The sequence below is a fragment of the Protopterus annectens genome, chromosome 6.part0 (genome assembly GCF_019279795.1).
Source record: "Protopterus annectens isolate FY-2018-M chromosome 6.part0, PAN1.0, whole genome shotgun sequence".
NCBI classification, from domain to species: domain Eukaryota; kingdom Metazoa; phylum Chordata; order Ceratodontiformes; family Protopteridae; genus Protopterus; species Protopterus annectens.
In genome coordinates, this window is record NC_056737.1 from 36679812 (window position 1) to 36693940 (window position 14129).

The 14129-nt window shown below is 39.7% G+C and overlaps 1 protein-coding gene across 1 annotated transcript in view; it reads left to right on the top strand.

Annotated features, from left to right (window-relative positions):
* Window positions 1-14129, top strand: part of LTK (leukocyte receptor tyrosine kinase) — a 1073506-nt gene that overhangs the window by 438967 nt on the left and 620410 nt on the right. The window lies entirely within an intron of this gene.

Consider the following 14129-nt stretch of genomic DNA (forward strand, 5'->3'; position numbering starts at 1 on the left):
CTATCCACATAAAACAAAGTTCATCCTTGTCCATTTTCACGCATAACTTGGATCTGTGGATGGGAAGCACAAAATTTACCCTAGGATTGCCCTCTGTACTGCTAATGGAAAGATGCAGATTCTAACTGCTTTATACCATGCATGTGTCCCCTCACATATCTATAGTATGATCCCAGTTATTCTTATTAGGGTAATATATAATTATCTACCATGTAGTGAGTAAGCCTAGTCTACAACCAAATGGGATAGGTTATTTCAAGCACAGAAAAGGAAATTTGCTATGCTTAAAATGGCCTACAAGGGCATCTAGCCTAGGGGCTTGCCTGTGAAACTGTGAATAAACAAATGTATTATACAAACCTTCAATATAGACACCAAAAAAATCCAAGACTTTTTTGTTTATCACTAAACAGACTAATACATTCTGGCCAAACCACCACACCCTCTCCTTCCTCTTCCAATCCTGCTGACTCAATACCATCTCAACATCTACACTATATAGACAATATTCTCTCTCTTATTCCTAATAATAACTGACCCCTTCCCCGTCCTCTACTAATCAGCCACATTCATTCTCCTTCCTTTCAGTTTCCACCTCTACTATAAGAAAACGTCTACAGAAACTAAAACCAACCTCTTTTGCTGCTGACCAACTTCCAACAGATTGCCTAAAAACAACTGCTGATGCCATGGATTTATCTGCATCCATAGTAATGAACTGGTCCATATCTATGAGATATGTCCTATCCATCTGAGAAAAAAATCATATATAATGCCACTCCTCAAACATGACACAACAGACTCTTTCAGCTATAAACCTATTGCCATCCTATTTTCTCTGTCTAAAATACTAGAAAAATGCATCCACTCACAACTTATGCAGTACATTAACTAACAACTTTATCTCCAAAAGCCGGTATGGTTTTAGACCTCACTGTAGTACTACACCTGGTCTCCTCAACTTCATAAACCAAAATAGGATTGATGGCAACATGGTACCTTTACTATTCTTAGATTTATCAAATGTATTCGACACCGAATCCTATCAATATCTTCTTACTGAACATTCTTCTGTCAGACTCACCCAGCCCTCCTCTCTGTCTCTCTCAATCTGTCTCTCTCTCTCTCTGTCTCTGTCTCTCTCTCTCTCTCTCTCTCTCATGATTCCATAACAGATGCCATGACAGGCAGAAAGCAGTCAAACGGATACAAAATCTCCCCTCCTTCCTGTCCCAAAAGGATCAGTCTCAAGCTATCTGTTATTCAACATTTCTATAAACAAACTGCATACTGCCACCCACCTTGCTAGCATAGTTCAATATGCAGATGACTCAACCCTTATATGTGCAGTCCCATCCCTACCAACACTTCAGTACATCATGCAAAATTATTTCACTGCTACTGAAACTTTGCTAAAAGATACAAATCTACTTTAAATCCTAAAAAAACTTATGTTTTTCACTCTTAAACAAAACTAAAGTGAAAGACAATCATTCGTAATAACCTCATCCAGCAAAATAAAAATTTAACCTGCAAACAAAACAAAACTTCTGGGTGTACTAATCAACAATAACCTTAAATTTGACCGACATATATTGCAAGCCATTAATAAAACACACCAGAGACTCTGCTCCCTCTATAGAACCAAATACTGACAGATGATGCAAGAGAAACACTAGCATCTGCCCACCTTCTTCCATCCCAATTCTTACAAACCTAAGTATTGCCCCAACAGCTAAACTCTCCACCTGTTAAAATAAAGTAGCCAAATTTAGTTCCATCCTTACATATAGGACTCATCATTGCAGAGCCCTGAAACAACTAAACTGGCTTGTGTTTTTCCCAACTATTTAACATCCTCACAACTTATTACCACACACAATCTCGTACATGCACCAGAAAATTGTCCAGTACTAAAAGATGCCCTGCAGCACTACTGTCCTGGTACAGACCTTCACTCAGCCAATAAGTTCTTAGTAATCACAACAAAGTCTAATAATTCAGCAGGTAGTTCACTGCTATGTATCTAAATTCTAGAACACCATACCAACATACCTTGACCAGACCATAAAACTTTCCACATTCATGCCCTTACTAAAACCACATGTGGTCGTGCACATGCTCTTCACCAGGGTAAATCCATTTTCCTTTGTCATATCATACCCACTATCTCTTTACAACCAATGTCCCCTATTATACAACAAACCTTCTACCACTCTTTCACAATATCCTTCCTACCTTAATTCCAACCTTCCCACTTTATGCACCTCCTTCAAATGCTCTCCAACATTCTCTTATAACCAAGTTATGTCACTAAGTATACTCGTATTCTTACCCCCCCAGTATCCTTGACTCATCAGCTATACAATGTCTCTCTCCCCTCTCCCTCTTCTAGCTTTAACTACTGTCTACCTACTGACTAATATTGTACACACCTTACCTCAGTTGTATTTATTTATTCCTAACATCTGTGTTGTAATCCTCCTTATTCATGTCTTGTAAATCATATTTAATGTCTACTTGTCACATATATTGTACACAATCTCTGTGCATACTAATTACTTTATATCTAAAATACCTGTTTTATGTTTGTTTAGTGTCACTACAGAACAGTTATCTGTTTGTATCTATATATCTTAACAACTATCTATGTAATGTATCTTTAAAAAATGTGTAATCATGAGCATCTTAAATGCATCTGCTGGAACTTTTCTTCCCAGGCCTCCACTGAAAATGGGCTTTACCCAGTCAGACTTTTACACTAAACAAAGACAAATAAATACATATGTTTTTAGTGTTTGATTGCATTCAAACGTTCATAGGTTCTTAGGTGTTTACTAGACTAATGACCACAAGGGCCTTTTTAAGCCTAGCCATGCATCTCAAATCTCTGACAAGATCTGGCACCCTTGATAAGTGTAAGCAGCGGCTTGGCAGATAAAACATTTACAAGCAGGGGCCTGGAAGATGAACAATTTACAGGATGCCTGTGTCCATTAGAGACATAGGTGCCAAAACAATGATGAATTTCCTGTTCTCCATCCAGTCATCCAAGTTACACCTGAATTGGGTTAGGGAGGAACTCTGCTTCACATGGATGGGGAACCTGTTCCAGAGAAGGGGTAGTCTCTGGGATACATACCTGTGTCCAGCACATCCTATTTATATCAGAGGCAAAGTTTAAGCATTTAGAACAGGTAATTCTGATGATGATTCTTTTCCAGATATGCAGGGGGTCCATCATAGTGGGGTCTGACAAAGCCCTGTATGCCAAGCATAGATCTTCCCTCAACAGCCTGTAGGAGACAGAATACAGGAATAGGGCCTTAAGGCAGTTTGCATAGGACATGTTACTTATGTCCCATATTCTTTTAGTGAGGAACCCCTGTAGATGTTCCATTTGTTGGATATAGGTTCATAGGTTCATACTAGGCTATCTGCCCTAGGGCATTTATAAGCCTAGCCAGAATGTGTTTGGCTTTCGCCACCCATTTTAAATTTATTTTGCTATGCCCTTTTTCGAGGTTAGTATACTGTGCCTTTGTCTAACAGTGACACAGAAGTGATACCCGGGGTAAACCTACGATCTCCCATCCACTCATCAAGATTCCTCTTGAATAGAGTCAATGAGGGACTCTGCCTAACCTGGACTGGGATTTTATTCCAGAGTGAAGGGAGCCTCTGGGTTATGAATCTGTCCCTCCAGCATGTCCTATTTATTTCAGTGCTGAGGTTCAAGTCTCTCGAGCGTAGCTCGATGGGATTTGGATTTTCTGAGGTGCAGCATGTCCATTAATTTCGGGTTGGACATGGCTTTATACGTCAGGCACAGATCGCCTCTGAACAGGCGGTATGCCACTGAGTAGAGCTCGAGTTTCTTTAACCGGGCAGCATATGGCATCTGTTTGAGCCCTTTGATCCTCTTGGTGAGGTACTTTTGGGGTCTTTCCAGTTGCTGCAGGTGTCTGGTAAGGTACATCCCAAAAGGGGCATTGTACTCAATTGTGGGCCTGATGAGGGATGAGTAAAGAGGCACGATGACCTCCCCTGATCTAGATGTGAATCTCTTCATGATTAGGTGGGCTATATAAAATGTTTTTCTAACCACTTTGGCCACGTGGTTGTCAAATGAGAGATTGCTATCAACTTGGGTCCCCAGGTCCCTAATTACTTCTTCTGTACTTAATGGATTACCATCTATGTGGTAATTTGTGGGCACTTTGTTTTTGCCAAAGGGGATGACTATACACTTTTTGGCATTTAGCTTGAGGCCATGGCTCTGGCACCAGTTGTCTGTTTCTATGAGGCCCTTTTGGAGGATGCTTGTTTCGGCTGGAGAGTCGATTATGGCGCCCAGTTTGCAGTCATCTGCGAACTTGGTCAGCCACAGTCCTTCCGTGTTGGCCTGTACCTCCGAGAAATATATACCGAACAAGAGAGGTCCCAGGACTGAGCCTTGTGGGGCACCACTTGTAACTGGTTTGGAGTCTGACATGCCTCCAGCAATTCTAACCATGTGGGTTCTGTCCTTGAGTCAGTTTGCAATCCATCTAGTGACATAGGGGTTTATATTTAAGCTGGTGAGCTTATCTATAATGCCTGAGTGGGGTATTGTATCGAAGGCTTTTGCGAGGTCCAGGTAGGCTGTGTGGACCACCTTCCCCTCGTCAATGGCCTTGGTGACTGTTTCAAATAAATCAACCAGGTTTAAAAGGCAGGATCTGCCCTTAACAAAGCCGAACTGGGTAGGATCCAGTGTCTGTAGGTCCCCAATATCTTTATTTATGAGGTCCATGATGATCCTTTCCATAGCTTTGCAGACCAAGCTAGTCAGGCTTATGGGGCGATAGTTTCCAGGATCCATTGAGGCACCACCTTTATGGAGAGGGACCACTGTTGCTGTACGCCACTCTTTGGGCACATATCCTGTAGTAAGGCTGAGATTGAACAGTAGTTTTATGTTTGGGTTTAGCTCTTCTTGGAGTTCATGTAGGACGCAGCCTGGGACACCGTCTGGTCCCATTGATGCTGTGTTTTTTGCTTTGGAGAGGGCAGCTCTTACCTGAGCATCTGAGATGTCAGGGGGGCAGCACTCTGCTGGGATAGATATTTGCCCTTTTGGTGGGGAGGGGGCAGAAGTTTGCACTGAACCTGTCAGCTAGGATGTTGGCAATGTCTGTGGGTTCAGTGTATTTTTTGTCATTTTGGACTAATTCTGAGCATATCTGGGAATTACCACCCAGGTTCCTAACATAACTAAAGAAAGCCTTGTGATTATCCTTAGTGTCCTGTGCAATTTTTCTCTCGAAGCTGGCCTTAAACAATTTTATGAGTGCCCGTAGTTTTTTGCTAATACTGATCAGTGATGCCTTCCCTTTTTGGGATTTTGCTCTATCATTTAGTAGCTTCCTCCTTCTATTGTATAGTTTGTTTATGGCTGGGGTCCACCAGACAGGACTTCTGCCTTTGGAGGATTGGGTCTTGGTTTTATTTGGGATCGCATAATCCATGCATTCCTGAAGGTGTTCATAGAATGCGTTTATAAAGGATTCTGCGGTCTGGGCCGTATTTTCCACAGGCCCGGGGGCTTTGAAGGATTCCACCTCAGTTTTGAGGAGTGTGAAATTTGCTTTAGAGAAGTTTTTCACTGTGGTTTTCTGGGCAGGGGGTGGGGTTGGGATGTGAATATCCAGTGAGATTAGTTTATGGTCTGATCTTACCAGTGAGGGATACACTTCTGGTCTGTAGCATAGAGTCCCCATGTTGGTGATGATCATTTCCAGTATGTTTTCCCCTCTTGTGGGAGTGGTAACAAGTTGTTCCATAGCATTTGAGTTTATAAATTCGAGGAACCTTTGGGCTAGGGTGTTGGAGCTAGAGTAATGCTCCCAGTCTATGTTTGGGTAGTTGAAGTCGCCCAATATAATGGTGTTTGGAGAGACCTTCATATTTTCCAGTGTTCTCAGGAAGGCCGAGTGGGGTTCCTGGGTTTGGGAGTGTGGTCGGTAGCAGGCTATAAACTGGAAGGCAGTTTTACCCACTATTAGTTGCACATGGATAGTCTCTGATGCTTCGTGCTTTGCCACCAACCTGGAGGTGTGGGTATCTTTGATGAATATCGATACTCCCCCTCCTTTTGTGGTTCGGTCCAAGTTTTGGGGCCGAAAAGCATGGTATGAGGTATAAACTGGTAGTGCTGGGGTGCTCTCGGGAGCCCTGAACCAGGTTTCTGTTACTGCACAGATATCGATGTTCTCCATGCTAAGGAGAGTTTCGAGTGTGCATCTTGAGGTTTAGACTTCTGGCATTGAGTAGCATTACTCTTAGTTTCTTATCCCTTGTGATACCTATGGAGGTGGGTTTGTCTTTTGAGCCTTGCTTAAAAAAGGCACTATGGGGGTAGCAAGAGCCTTTGCCAATATCCAAAAGCCCAGGGGTGACAGGTGCAAGCCGTCCCTAGCGAAGCATCGTGGCTTGTCGAGCATATCATCCCAAGCTGACAGGCATTGGATCCCCTTTGAATGACAACAGTACTTAAGCCAATTGTTGAAATTGATCATCTTGTCTTCATATTGTGGCATCATTCTTGGTGAGGGTAAGATGCTACTCAAGGTCAGGGTCATACCAGCCTGGGCTACATGCTCAGAGAGCTCCTTTATGTCTCTTTTCATGTAGTCCAGGGAGGTACGTCTCAGGTCATTCACACCATCATGGACAATGACTGAGTCATATTTGTACTTGCCTTGGAGTGACCGGAGTGCTTGTGTTATGTGGCAGATCCTAGCGCCCGACAGGCTGCTCACCGTGACCCTCTCCTTGTTCAGCCTGGTGAGCGGGACGTCAATGTGCCTGACGATAGTCACCTATTACAAGTGTATTAGGTGTGTTGTTTAGTCTTAAGGGCTGTGACTGTTTGGCACACTGGCTTTGTGAGATATGTGTTGCATGTGTTTTGTTTTGGGGTAGCGGTTGCTTGGGTGTCTGCTTTGGAGGTCTCTGCTGCTTAGGCAGATCTTTATTTAGAGCCTCCGAGTATGTTTTTGTTTGATTATGTGTTTGGTTTGCTGTCGTGGTAGGTCTATGTGAGACTGGAATTGTAGTGAGTGTGGTTTCCTTCTCCTCCTGACTGGTTATGCCAGTACTGAGTTGAGAGAGCTTAGCCTCCAGTTTGGCTATATGGTTGCATCTCTCACATGTGTTGGAATTTGTTAGGAGGAGGAGAGGGTTGTCTGTGTACATGAGGCAGTTGTAACATTGCCTCAAGATTCCCAAATTCACCAGCTGGACCGGAGAGGAGATTGACAACTGACCTTTGGACATGCTAGAATAATATTGGGAATTCCTTAATAATTGAAAACAAGGGCCAGTGGGGAGTGAGGGTGTAGTGCTTTTAATTTTTAGTGCTGACTTATATAATTGCTTTAGTGAGCAAGTGCCAGGTAACTTAAGTGCAATGTGTTACAGGTAACTTAAATGCAAAAATGACAAACAGTAACTTTCTTTCAAGTGAAACAAGGAAATAAGTACAGTAAGCAATGCAGATATCACTAGTGATCCACAGAAGCGCTGAGAAGCCGCGTATTAGGTGGAATTAGCGTTCCAGGGAAATAACAAGCAAACAAACAACAAGCATATAAACAAAGCTAGATTCAGCAGGCCTGGATCTAGTCTATGCTACAGCAAACAAGATGTACCAATTTCAGTAAGATACATGGGGGGCATGGTACTCAATCACAGGTCTGATGAATGCCAAATACAGTGAAACAATGACTTCCTTGGACCTCGATGCTATACTTTTGTTTATAAGTTGCGCAGCACAGAAAGATTTTCTCATTACTGTAGATACATGATGGTCAAAGACTAGATTACTGTTTATGTGTGTCCCTAAGTTTCTGCCTACTTGGTCAACTCTAAGGGATGTGTTGTCAATATGATAGTTACAAGGGGTGGATGACTTCACTAAGGACAGTATTATGCATTTTTGGCATTTAGTTTTAGTCCATGGCTCCGACAACAGTTGTGTGTCTGTGTCAACCTTTCCTGGAGAACATTTATTTCAGTGGGGGATGCAATGACAGCTCCTAATTTGCAATCATCTGCAAATTTAGTCAGCCAGAACCTGTTGACATTGGCCTTGACATCAGAGAAGTAAATGCCAAAAAGGAAGGGTCCCAGGACCGATCCCTGAGGGACTCCATTTGTGACTGGCCTCTTTGTAGACGTGAACTCCAAATTCTAACTTCTTGGGTCCTGTCTGTTAGCCAGTTGGCTATCTACTGAGTGACAAAAGGGTTTGTAGCTAACCTGTTCTCAGCAATGCTCAAGCAATGCTTTGGTGACATTGTCAAAGAAATCCACCAGTCTGAGTAGGCATGGCCTGCCCTTGACATAACCAAACTGGGTTGGGTCCAGTGTTTGGAGGTTTACTATATCATTATTGATCATTTCCGTGATAATTCTTTCCATGGCTTTGCATATGAGACTAGTGAGACTTATGAGTCTGTAGTTTCCAGGGTCTGTAGATGGCCCACCTTTGTGCAGAGGGATGACTGTTGCTGTTCTCCATTCAGGAGGCATAAAGCTTGTTTGGAGGTTAATAGCAATTCCAGAAGGCCTGATAAGTCATATTTCATGCTATTTAGAAGGCATCCAGGGATATTGTCTGGGCCCATTGATGCAGTGTTCTTGGGCTTAGAGAGAGCATTATGGACCTGTTCCCTAGTGATAGGAGGGGGAGTTATATTTGATGGTATTTCCTCAGGGAAGGTTAAGGGGGAGAGAGGGGTAAAGCTGGAGATACATTTGTCAGCCAGTTGGTTTGCTATATCTTCTGGCTTTTTAATGTCTCCAAAGAGTTTCTAATACCATGATGGGGATGGACCCCATTCCTAAGTCAAAGTATGATTAAAGTTCATGAAATTATTATTGTTTCACAATCTTTGATGTTAGCCAGACGTGCTCTTCACAGCATCCAGAATATACCCAGTAACGACTCCTTCTGCAATTCATTATGGAATTACATATATCGGTAACATATCTAAGTATGATTGTAAATTCTTTTTTATAAGAACTGTTGCTGCAACTACAATTGGAACACTTCCACATTGCCGTCATTTCTGACTTTTGTGTCTCTCTGGATATAAGACACTGTGTCACTGGGTGTAGCAATTTTAATGATCAATGCTACTTTATGACATTTCATAACATGACATTAGAGTAATTATGAAAAAGTAATAGATAAAAAAGATCACTGTGGTTTTAAATAGAAAGTATATTACCAAGGAACAGTGTCACTTCCTGTATGACTTTACACTGATAACGCCTATATGGTGAAACCGGTTTGTGTTTTTAGCTGAGCCTTATTTAGAGACATCATTTTGTACACTGAAGAGTGTATTTGTTCACTAAGTTATTAAAAAAGCTGAATTTATGGTGGTATAATGTGGTTTATTACCACGGAACGAGCTGGTGCTGGGGCAATTTGGTGTGTTTATGACTGATTGTCCTTGAACAGCTTCACTTCGGGGTAAACCGCTGGTTCGTGCATCATCTATGTGGATATATATATATATATATATATATATATATATATATATATATATATATATATATATATATATATATATACAGGTCTATGTTGTTTTATCAAAATTTTAAAACTTCAAAATCCATATGGCTGGGACCATATGATCAAAGTTTTGAAACTTTGAAACTACAACAAAAACACTAAACCTAAACAAAAAGCTTCACCTTTACATTTTTTCAGGGAGTCAAGCTCCCCTATACCCCCCACACCCTCTGCTACTTAAATATACTAACTCCGAGATCAAACTACAACAAGGTAGATCTCCCTTTCTGCTTTGAATTGCAATCTCAATTCAAAGTGCTTGAAGTTTCAAAACTTCGCTCATATGTTCTCAGCCATATGGGTTTTGAAGTTTTGAAACTTCAATAAAACAAGGTAGACCCATGTGTATATATATATATATATATATATATATATATATATATCTATATATATATATATATATATATATATATATATATATATATATATATATGTTTTCTTCACATCAGAAATAGTTATTGATGTTCCACAAATTAACAGCCCCCCTTCCCCAAGATTATTATTATGGAACAAATCCTAACTAAATTTTCTGAAACTAAACATAATGCCACTGTACGGCCTGACAATATACAGCGGATATAAAAAGTGTACACACCCCTGTTAAAATGCCAGGTTTTTGTGATATAAAAAAATGAGACCACAATAAATCATTTCAAAATTTCTCCCACCTTTAATGTGACCTATAACCTGTACAATTCAATTGAAAAACAAACAAATCTGTTAGGTAAAAAATATAAAAAAAACAAAAGACATACAATAAGCTGGTTGCATAAGTGTAAACACCCTTAAACTAATACTTTGTTGAAGCACCTTTTGATTTAATTACAGCATTCAGTCTTCTTGGGTACACACCTGCCATCAATTAAAGAGACTCTGATTAACCCCAAATAAAGTTCAGCTGTCCTAGTAGGATTTTCCTGTCATTTACTCAGTTGTCTGCTACAGCAAAAGCCATGGTTCACAAAGAACTTACAAAGCATCAAAGGGATCTCATTGTTGAAAGGTATCAGTCAGGAGAAGGTTAGAAAAACATTTCCACAGCATTGGATATACTGTGGTACAGTGAAGACAGTCATCAAAAATTGGAGAAAATATGGGACAACAATGACGTTGCAAAGAACTGGATGTCCCTCCAAAATTGATGAAAAGACAAGACAAAATCTGGTCAGGGAGGCTGCGAACATACCTACAACAACACGGAAGGAGCTGCAGGAATTTCTGGCAAGTACTAGTTGTATACTACATGTGACAACAATCTCCCGTATTCTCCATATGTCTGAACTATGGGGTAGGGTTGCAAGATGGAAGCATTTTCTTACACAGAAAAACATCCAGGCCTGGCTAAAATTTATATGTATATATAAAATACATCAAGTCTCCCAAAAGCATATGGGAAAATGTGTTATGGTCTGATGAGACCAAGGTTGAACTTTCTGGCCACAATTCCAAAAGGTACGTGTGGCACAAAAACAACACTTTGCATCACAAAAAGAACACCATATCCACGGTGAAGTATGGTCTTGGCAGTATCATGCTTTGGGGTTGCTTTTCTTCAGCTGGAACTGGGGCTTTAGTCAAGGTGGAGGGAATTATGAACAGTTCCAAATACCCATCACTTTTGGCCCAAAACCTTCAGGCATCTGCTAGAAAGCTGAAGATGAAGAGGAATTTCACCTTTAAACACAGCAATGACCCCAAACATACATCCAAATCAACAAAATAATGTAGTTACCAGAAGAAAATTAAAGTTTTGGAATGGCCCTGCCAGAGCCCAGACCTAAATCCAATAGAAAATCTCTGGGGTGACCTGAAGAGGGCTGTGCACAAGAGATGCCCTCTCAATCTGACAGATTTGGAGTGCTTTTGCAAGGAAGAGTGGGAAATATTGCCACATCAAGATATGCCATGCAGGTAGACTCCTACCCAAGAAGACTGAATGCTGTAATTAAATCAAAAGGTGCTTCAACAAAGTATTAGTTTAAGGGTGTGTGCACACAACAAAGTATTAGTTTAAGGGTGTGCACACTTATGCAACCAGCTTATTGTACTTTTCTTTTTTTTTTTTTTTTTTTTTTTTTAATATATTTTTTTCTCTAACAGATTTGTTTGTTTTTCAATTGAATTGTACAGGTTATGCATCACATTAAAGGTGGGAAAAGTTTTGAAATTATTTATTCTGGTCTCATTTTTTTATATCACAAAAATCTGGCATTTTAACAGGGGTGTGTACAGTTTTTATATCCACTGTACCTGTTTGCTCAGTTAGGAACATCACTCATGGTTTCTGTGATAGCAAACTGACTGACAGAACACACACAGTTAAGTAAAAAGAAGAAACAGAGAATAGTGGCATTATTCAGGGGTCAGTACTGTGACACTTTCTTGCTTTTATCTATTTTGAGCCTTTCCAAATCACTAAACTAGATATACAGCTAACTAAATTTGCTAATGAATACGCACTGGGTGTTGTCAATCACTCTCTGATACTATGTCATTACAGAGTGGGCTGAATAATACATATCAGTGGTATATTTGACACATAATTATATTAAATGCAAAGTGTAGCATTGTCTCCTTTGGTAATTCTTGACAGCAGCTTACAATGTAGACAGCACCCAACTCCAGACTGATACAGTCATTAGAGATCTTGGTATTTTTGTAGACAAGTCAGTGATGTTTGAACACACAACAGTAGTCAAAAATTCCTTCTCTGTATAGCAATAAATAACTAAATGTATCTCATCAAAGTCAAAAGAAATTGTAATTCCTCAATATTCTGCCTTGACCATCATCCTTTCAGTATGTAGCTGTCTATACACATCATGTGTAGAAAGACCCCAGTTGTTTCTAACTAAAAAGATCCCCAGGCTAAGGACCCCCAGCTACCAAGACTGACTATTCTGTCCCTTACAAATACTACCATGGTGATTTATGTCTAAGATTCCATGCTATTAAGGTCCCAGCTCATGTAAGTATAACAATGTGAAGACATATTTGATTGTAGGGATCACTGGGAACCCCTTGATCTCTTACACCTTTCCAAAGCAAATGGCTGAATAAACACAGTAAGAACTTAAATGGTCAACAAGTAAATAGGACATGTTGCAGAGGCATGTTTATTACTCAACACATCTTCCATTGCTAGGGCAATTTTCCATTACATATAAAGCATTCTAATACTCTCACTTCCATTAAGCAACCCTTGATGATATGCCCTCTGAAGGTGAGTATTTGCAAAGGGATTATCATCCATTAACTGACTCTGTGAATCTATCAATTAAAATAGCTGTTGCTGTCTGGCCTACTTAATGTGCTGTTTTTTTTTTCTTTAGGTTGCACATGGGTGAGAACTTTTTTCTGTCATTTCAATTCTTTCCTTCCCACAGGTTGTAGATTTACATTACTCTGTCATTACAGTGATAAATTTACATTTAGTGGGCACTAATTTCCTTCATTTTTGTGAATGATTCCACACCCTGTGAAGTTTCCTCAGTAATGTACACCTCATAGATCTCTTCCAACATCTTGCAAGACATTTTACATAAAAGCATCTCAAAGCCTATATATTCCATTTTAATTCTTTATTTATTCCATTGCATTTTTTCACCTTCATAAAATAGAATTATACATTATTAACTATCACAGATAGCCTGATAGCCTGACTGAGCACTATTTATGCTTCCACTTTTACTAACAAGTCACACACACACATATATATATATATATATATATATATATATATATATATATATATATATATATATTTTTTTTTTTTTTTTCACACCTGCAGTGGTTTCAAACAACAATGGTATAATTTGTCTTGTATACACTTTGGACTGGTAATTTATGCTTACATATTGCAACTTGCTTGTAGGGGGTGTATGTCAATCCATTAATAAGATCACCTTTCATACACCAATGCCTTCATCACTGTGTTGCATTAATTTGCCTTCTGTTTTAATCTATGTGTTGTATTATTGCCATATGGAACAGATTGTGGTTGAAAGGGGGTTTTGGGCAAGTTCACTTACCTGTTTTGCAGAAATATAGCTAAATATTGGAAAGGAAGCCATAATGAAAAGTGTCACAATTCTCCAGCATTTAGAGTGTGGATTCAGCAATGAGGCCATCTCAGTTTCTGTCCATCATACTCTAATACATAGTACTTTTATTCGTTTACTAACTGATTGATTTGCATTTTTTGACTGGGATGGAGCACTGATAATACTTGACCATTTTCATATTCAGCCCAGGGATACATGACATTTCTATAAATATATTATATAAAATAATGTTATTTAAATTAATATTAAATAATTGCATTCACATGTTTACTGTAGTACTTTAAGCTTTCTTCTAGGTTTTAAGGGCATTTTACCATTGTATAAATAATTTAATGTAACTTCGCCACTGTCTTTATTGTTGATGCTCTGCTATTATTGTATTAACTCGAAGACACATATATATAGAAACATATGATCCCTCCAGTAATAATGGCCTG